We start from the raw sequence: 7,563 nt of genomic DNA on the forward strand, positions 1-7,563 counted from the left end.
TATTGGCAGTTGCTGGTTCTAATTGTTGCAATTGTTGGGTTTAAACATCTTTTGATGTCATTTTCTGTGATTATTAGTTTGAGTTATGTTGCGATGGGTTTGTTAATAGATGTGCAAATTCATAGTTGCCTAATTATTATGCTGTGTTGTGTATGTTTGGAAGGCTCAAATGTCCTGTGATTAGTAGCCTCAGTTGCATGATGGTTGCCCTACTTATGTTGTGCTTGCTGTGTTTACAGTGCTTCACAATTATTGTAGCCTGTTGGAGGGTTGATAAGTTGGTTTAGATAATCATGCTCTGTGTTGAATTATTTTCCTGAGTTCATTTAGTATAACTTGGAGGTAGGACTAATAAGGAGTTCCTATGCCATTGGAGTTCAAAGTTGTTGGTTGCCTGAGTTGATTTAGTATTGATTTGGTGAATGATGATTAACCTTTTTGAGTCCCCTAAACAGCAATCTGTCCCTTAGCCAGTTTAGAGTCCCTTGCTTTTTTTTTGTGTGGTTGGGAAATCCATATGATGAAGGGACTCATTTGATACAACCAATTCATAACTTGGATTAGCTCCAACAACTTGATATAACAGTTGTTGTTGAGGGAACCAATTATGTAATTTTTGTGAAAAAATTAAAAACCCTCTGATGGATTTATTTGCTTCCCTGTTTTGCATTTTTTATGCTTAGTTTGTGTCCCTAGTTGGTCATAAACCTTCCACAATGTTAATCATTAATAAACCAAAAAATTTTACAATCTCCAAAAGAAGCTAGCTTAGACTGCCATACAATATTCATGGGCCTGACTTACAACAAAATACACATAACCAATGATTAACTTACAGTAATGAACAAGAAAAAAAATCAGAATCCATTATATACAATGATTCTTGCTGCTTCATTTACTTCCATTGGTTATGTGTGGCAGTCTTACTAAAACTTCTACACGTGTCAGTTGCTATGTTTAGTCTGCATCAACTTGCATCCCTTCATCTTCTTCATTTCCTTGATCAGTTGATATGAAAATGGTGTTGAGGTAGTCAACAGCTTGTTGAACCACCCTGCTGTCCACCTGTAAAATTTCTGGTAGCATCCCAATCCTTTCTAGCCTCTTCTTCCCTTTGTGTGGTGGGGTGGAGTTATTCCCTCCTAGGTGATTGAGTATTTCTTCCATGCAGCATTGTAGGGTTATCCAACAATATTTGTTCAACACTGGGTTGAATAACTCATATGCTTCTTTAACCCTATCTATGAGTTCCACTAAATTCTTTGGGAATGATTGGTATTGTAGTGATTGTATCACACTGAACAACCCTAGATCTAGCACATTTAAATCTGGGGACTGAGGGGGCTGGTATATGAATTGAATGTTGAATCCATTTGACTGACAGGCTGCCTCAAATTCCTCATCCCTTGGAACTTAATGAGGTCTGGCATTATCCCATAGTATCCATATGTCCTTGGGTAGATTGGAAGGCCATTTAGCTTTGATGCCTGGAATTACATGATTCAATAGCATTGCCCTTATGGCTTCTTTGTTGACATTCTGTGTTGCTTTGATTTCCACCACACCAGCTTCCCTGTTTTTGCTTTTTTTCTTTGCTGTGCTTTCATACACAAATGGATAAATACCATACTTTCCATCATAAATGACTGCTCCTTGTTGGTAAAAAATAGGCTTTTCAATGGCTGCCATGAACATGCCCTTCACTTTAAACCTTTTGGACTGTTGGCACATGTATGGGTTTGCTTCATTTGGTAGGAGGTAGAACCTCCTGGTTTCTGGGTTCAAGTAGAACCATTTTTCATCAATATGGACAACTTGTTGCATGTCCATAAACTTTGGGTCCCCATTTACTTCAGCAGGCATTAGATGACTTAGCACCCATTTCAATCTTGCTACCTTGTGATTGTCTATCAGATATGGATGGTTTGTGGCTGTATGTGTTTTGAGTCTGCCTTGCTTCTTCAGTTTGTGGATTGTGACATGTGGTACTTTGAGAGCTGTTGCATAGCTTCTCTCAGTTGTCCTTTTATACAGGGGGACTGATTGCAGGAACTCATCTGTGTAGACCTTTGGTTTTGGTCCTGTTTTCCCCAGCTTCTTACTTCTGACATCTATCAAATTCCCCTTTGCCATCTGGGATTTAATGTCCTCAAAGAGTCTCTGAATTGTGGATCTATGAACATTAAATTTGTTGGCTTGCTGTGTTATATATCCTCTTGGCAGAGGTCCCCCCTAGCTTCAACAAATAACCATCCACTAGTTCCCTTTTCTGGGCAATAATGAGTTGTTTTCTGCTTGTCTGTTGCTGCATGCCACCATCAATCTGATTTTCTGCAGTCCCTTGCATATTGTTTGCTTCACTGTGTCCCATTCTGTTTTCATCATTAAGCATTTGTTCAATGCTGAAAAAATCATCATCTTCACTGGCTGCCATGATATTTATGCTGATGATGTTGAGTTCCCCAGATTTCAGGCCTGGTAATGAAGTGGGGGGGGGGCTGTTTTTTTATTGCTGTGCTGTTGCTGAACCAGAATTATGGAGCTGATGCTGCAACTAACTTAGGACTAATTTAGGTTTTAGTCATTACTAATGATGTAATCTTTTGGAAGGAACAAGTATTTTCTGTAATCTTTTGGAAACTCTGTTTTTATGTTGATACACTGTTGGGCAGGTTATTTATATACCCCCCTTAAATGAAAATTTCAAAGGGGGGGAAAATTTGGATGAAATGCTTTCTTTTGGAAAAGGGAGGGAAATATTTCGTGGGAAATGGGTGGGTTGTTTTAAAAGGTTGGCTGATTTTTTTTCAAAATTTGGGTGAAAAAATTTTAGAGGGAAAATAAGTGGTTCCAAAAATTGATAAAGGGTCCACCTTTTTTAAAAAGTTGCACTACTAGAAATAGGCTTATTTCCGAGGGAAAGCTTCCGACGGACTTTAATTCCCTCGGAAAATTCAAAAATTCCGAGGGAAATTGACTTTGTAGGAATAATTCGTCGGAACTGTTCCCTTCTGACGGAATATTCCGTCGAAATTGTTGCGACGGATTTGAATTCCCTCGGAATATTGATGTTTCGACGGAATATTCCCTCGGAGCATCTTCCGGCGGAAATATTTCCCTCGGAAGCTGCGATTAATTAAAAAAAGAAGTAACGTTCTGCAGTCTGCACAGAAGCGAAATAAAAAAAACGAAAGAAGAGAGAGAAGGCGACAGGAAGAGGAAGAAGAAGAGAGAGAAAGAGGAAGAGGGAGAAGGAGGAAGAGGGAGAAAGAGGAAGAGGGAGAAAGGGGAAGAGAGAGGAAGCGGAAGAGAGAGAAAGGGAGGAGGAAGAGAAAGAGAAAGAGAAAGGAAGAAGGAGAACGAGGAAGAGTGAGAAAGCAGCCGTCGCCGCCGCCGCAGGCCCCCTCCGCTGCCGCCCCGCCGCCGGTAAGGGTTTGTTTTATATTGTTTATAATTTTTTTCCTTCAAACCCTAACCACCACCTTTGAACTAGGGTGTACGGGAGTGTTCACCTAGTGGTGAAGTTGCCGGCGAGTCAACCACGACTAGCCACCGCCGCCGCCGCCGCCACCAGCAGGTTGTTTGCTTTTTTCTTTGCTTTTCTGTTTTTTTTTAGTTAATCATTCAAGCTTAAATCATAAATGTAGTTCATGCTTTTGTTTGGTGTTAATTATTTTTGTTAAATTTGAATATTTGTAGGTTTTGTGTGTTGAATTGTTTTTTTGGCAATTACAAACTCAGATCTACAGGTTAGACATTATTTTAAAGCTAAATTTATAAATTTAGTACATACTTGGCATGTTAAATCCTAATGGTGTGTAGATATGTGGTAGGTTATTATTGTTTTTAGTTATTGTATTTACAATTTGTTATATTTATATTTCAATTTGTTGAAATTTTTTAAATGAATGTGTTTGTGTTATAATATGTTAGATTAGTGTAGTTAATTTAAGTATAGTTTAGGGTAATATGTTAGTTTAGTGTAGTTGTATTATAATAGGTTAGTTTAGTTTGGTTTAGTTAAATATAATAATGTATGTTGGTTTAGTTTAGTTTAGCTTAATATGATGTATGTTAGCTTACTTTATTTTAATATAATGTTGTTTAGTTTTGTTTAATTTGTTATAATGTAGGTTGGTTTGGTTTAGTTTAATATGATGTATGTTACATTACTTTAGTTTAATATATTGTAGCTTAGTTTAGTTTAATTTATATAATGTATCCTATTTTGGTTTAATATAATGAAATTTTAGTGTAGCTTGGTTTTGTTTGATTGGTTTATTTGAATATTATGATATTATGATATGTTAGTTATCTTTAGATAAATTATGATATATTTGTTGGTTTAATTTAATGCAAGTTAGTTTATATATATATATATATATATATATATATATATATATATATATATATATATATATATATATATATATATATTATAATAAATGAATCATTTGCATAATCATATGCCTAGATACCCATTCAAGGCATACACATTAGAAGTATGTCTTGAATAGTCCCCGGTTGGGACTGTCCTTGTACGCTTATTCTCACTTAGGTGGTGAATCTAAGCCTTGTTTTTTATTCTAGGGAAAATCCTACCTTTTCATGCACTTCTCTACCGTGTTCTCTAGGTACATATGTAGGTGTGTATAATCGCCTACATCGTGTACTTGGAGAACTGTAGGGAAATGCTAGCGGATTTTCCATAGAATTGAAAACCTGGGTTACATTCACTAGTGAGAATAAACGTAAAAGGATGGGTTAGGTTGGAGTGATAAGGACCCTTTGGAAGCATTTCAAATCTCATTTTCATTTCCATAACGCTGTGGTGGATAATGACTGCGAAATACCGTTCATGACTAATGTGATTGTACATATGCGTGAGCTGTGTAGAAGTTGTAATCATGAAACGAAGAGAACGTAGCTGGATGTATAAAAGGACAATTGGGCAAAGTATTAATCTAGATTTCGTGAAAGGAGTTGATGAATTCATTCAGAACGTCAGAGATCATCCCGAGAGTAGTAATCCGGATGAGGTTAGGTGTCCATGTGTTAAATGTAAGAACAAACGCCTTTGGAATGCGGATACGGTTAAAATTCATCTGTATGACAAGGGTTTCGTACCTAACTACTACGTGTGGATGTGTCAAGGGGAGGGGTATACGGGAGTTCTCGAACGGCGGTCCAATGAATATCATGACATGGTTTTGGATGCTTTTGGTCATAGTTAATATTAGGGGCATTCCGAGGAGGCTAGTGTTTCATCAGAGGAGGAGCCTAATGCAACTGCTAAGCATTTTCTGGATGTGTTGAAGGCTTCTGAAAGGCCATTATACGAAGGGAGTTCTTTGTCTGTGTTAGAGATGGCCGCTAGAATCACTAGTCTCAAATGTGAGTATAATTTGCCTCACAGATGTGTTAATGGGTTTTCTTCTTTGCTAAGTGAGGCAATTCCGAACAACAATTATATGGCCGACACTTTCTACGAGGTGAAGAAGATTGTGAAGGGGTTGGAACTGTCCCATCAAAAGATTCATGCGTGCCCGAAAGGGTGTATGTTGTTTTGGAAGGATGATGCTCAGTTGTCTGAATGCAGGGTGTGTGGCAGCGACCGATACAAGCAGACTTCCAAAGGTAGCCTAGTGCCTTTGAATGTTCTATTTTATTTCCCGATCACACCCAGGTTGCAAAGACTGTTTGCAACAAAGAACATTTCGGAGGAAATGACATGGCATTCAAAAAATCCCAGAGTTCAAGGCACAATGGCACACCCTAGTGACAGCGCAGCTTGGAAGGACCTCGATTGTCGGTTTCCCGAGTTTTCTTCTGAGCCTTGTAATGTGAGACTTGGCTTGTGTACAGATGGTTTTGCTCCTCATGGTAAGTTTAGGGGTCAATATTCTCGTTGGCCTGTCATTTTGACCCCTTATAACTTGCCTCCCTCAATGTGCATGAAAAGACAATTCATGTTCCTTTCGTTGCTCGTTCCTGGTCCTAAAAACCCTAAGGGAAACTTGGATGTTTACATGCAACCGTTGATAGAGGAGTTGAAACTATTGTGGGAAGTCGGCGTGGCTACTTATGATATTTCGAAGAAACAGAATTTCAATCTTCGAGCAGCCATCCTATGGACCGTTAGTGACTTTCCGGCTTATGGCATGTTGTCTGGTTGGGCCACGGCTGGTAAGAAAGCTTGTCCACATTGCATGGATAAGACCAAAGCATTTTGGATTGAACATGGTGGTAAAGTTTCTTGGTTTGATTGCCACCGACAATTCCTGCCGACAGATCACCCTTTTCGGAACAGTAAAACAACATTCTGTAGAAACAAAGTAGAGAAAGGAGCCCCTCCACACATCATGTCAAGAGAGGAGCTGTGGGAATGTGTTAAGGACCTTCCGAAGGCTACAGATGGACCCGATTCAATTAAAAGGCTGAAAAATGAAAAGAAGGGGTGGTTCAAGCAAAGCACCTTGTGGGAGCTCCCATATTGGAAGCATCTCCTCATTCGTCACAACTTAGATGTCATGCACATCGAGAAGAACTTCTTTGATCAGTTAATTCACACTGTAATGGATGTGAAAAAGCTTACGTGTGACACCCCTTCAGCTCGGAATGACATTGCTAAATATTGTAAACGTCCCCAGCTTCATCTTCAAGAGGATGATAGAGGAAAAGAGGTAATGCCAAAGGCTCCATTCGCTCTTGACAAGGCTCCGAGAAAAGTTTTGTGTGAGTGGGTTAAACAGCTGCGGTTCCCTGATGGTTACGCCTCCAATTTGAGCAGATGCGTAGATTTGTAAGCGTGTAAGCTCTATGGAATGAAAATCCATGACTGTCACGTGTTCATGGAGAGGATGTTGCCCACAGCTTTGAGGGAATTGCTCCCTGGCCATATTTGGAATGCACTTACAGAGATCAGCCAATTCTTCCGCGACTTGTGTTGCTATACAACATCAGTTAGTGACATGGAGCGATTGGAGAAAAACATACCTGAGATCCTCTGCAAGCTTGAGAAGATCTTCCCTCCTACATTCTTTAACTCCATGCAGCATTTGCCTACACATTTGCCGTACGAGGGGAAGTTATGTGGTCCTGTACAATACAGGTTGATGTATCCCTTCGAAAGGTAAATCAAATACCCTTATTTCACATCCTTTATTTTACATCCTAATCAATTGTTCATAAAGTTACATAACAATTGTAATTGCAGGTTCCTCAATCATTTGAAACGAAAAATTGGGAACAAGGCTCGAGTTGAAGGGTCCATATGCAATGCTTATCTCACTGAAGAGATAGCAAACTTCTGCTCCAATTACTTTCAGTAGACAGTTGACACTAAAACTCGAGATCTTGGTCGAAATATGAATGCTGACGTTGAGTCCACATCGGACGACGCTAAAATACCAGAGTTGTTCAAGGAGGACAGTGGTCGTGTGTCAAATGAGGGTAGAACTTGGTTCTTAGATGACAAAGAACTCGAGTGTGCACATTTGTTCGTGTTACGAAACACCGGCATTCTTGGTGAATACGAAAGGTATATTAGGCCCAGGTATTCAA

The sequence above is a fragment of the Chenopodium quinoa genome, unplaced genomic scaffold (genome assembly GCF_001683475.1).
Source record: "Chenopodium quinoa cultivar QQ74 unplaced genomic scaffold, ASM168347v1, whole genome shotgun sequence".
NCBI lineage: Eukaryota > Viridiplantae > Streptophyta > Magnoliopsida > Caryophyllales > Amaranthaceae > Chenopodium > Chenopodium quinoa.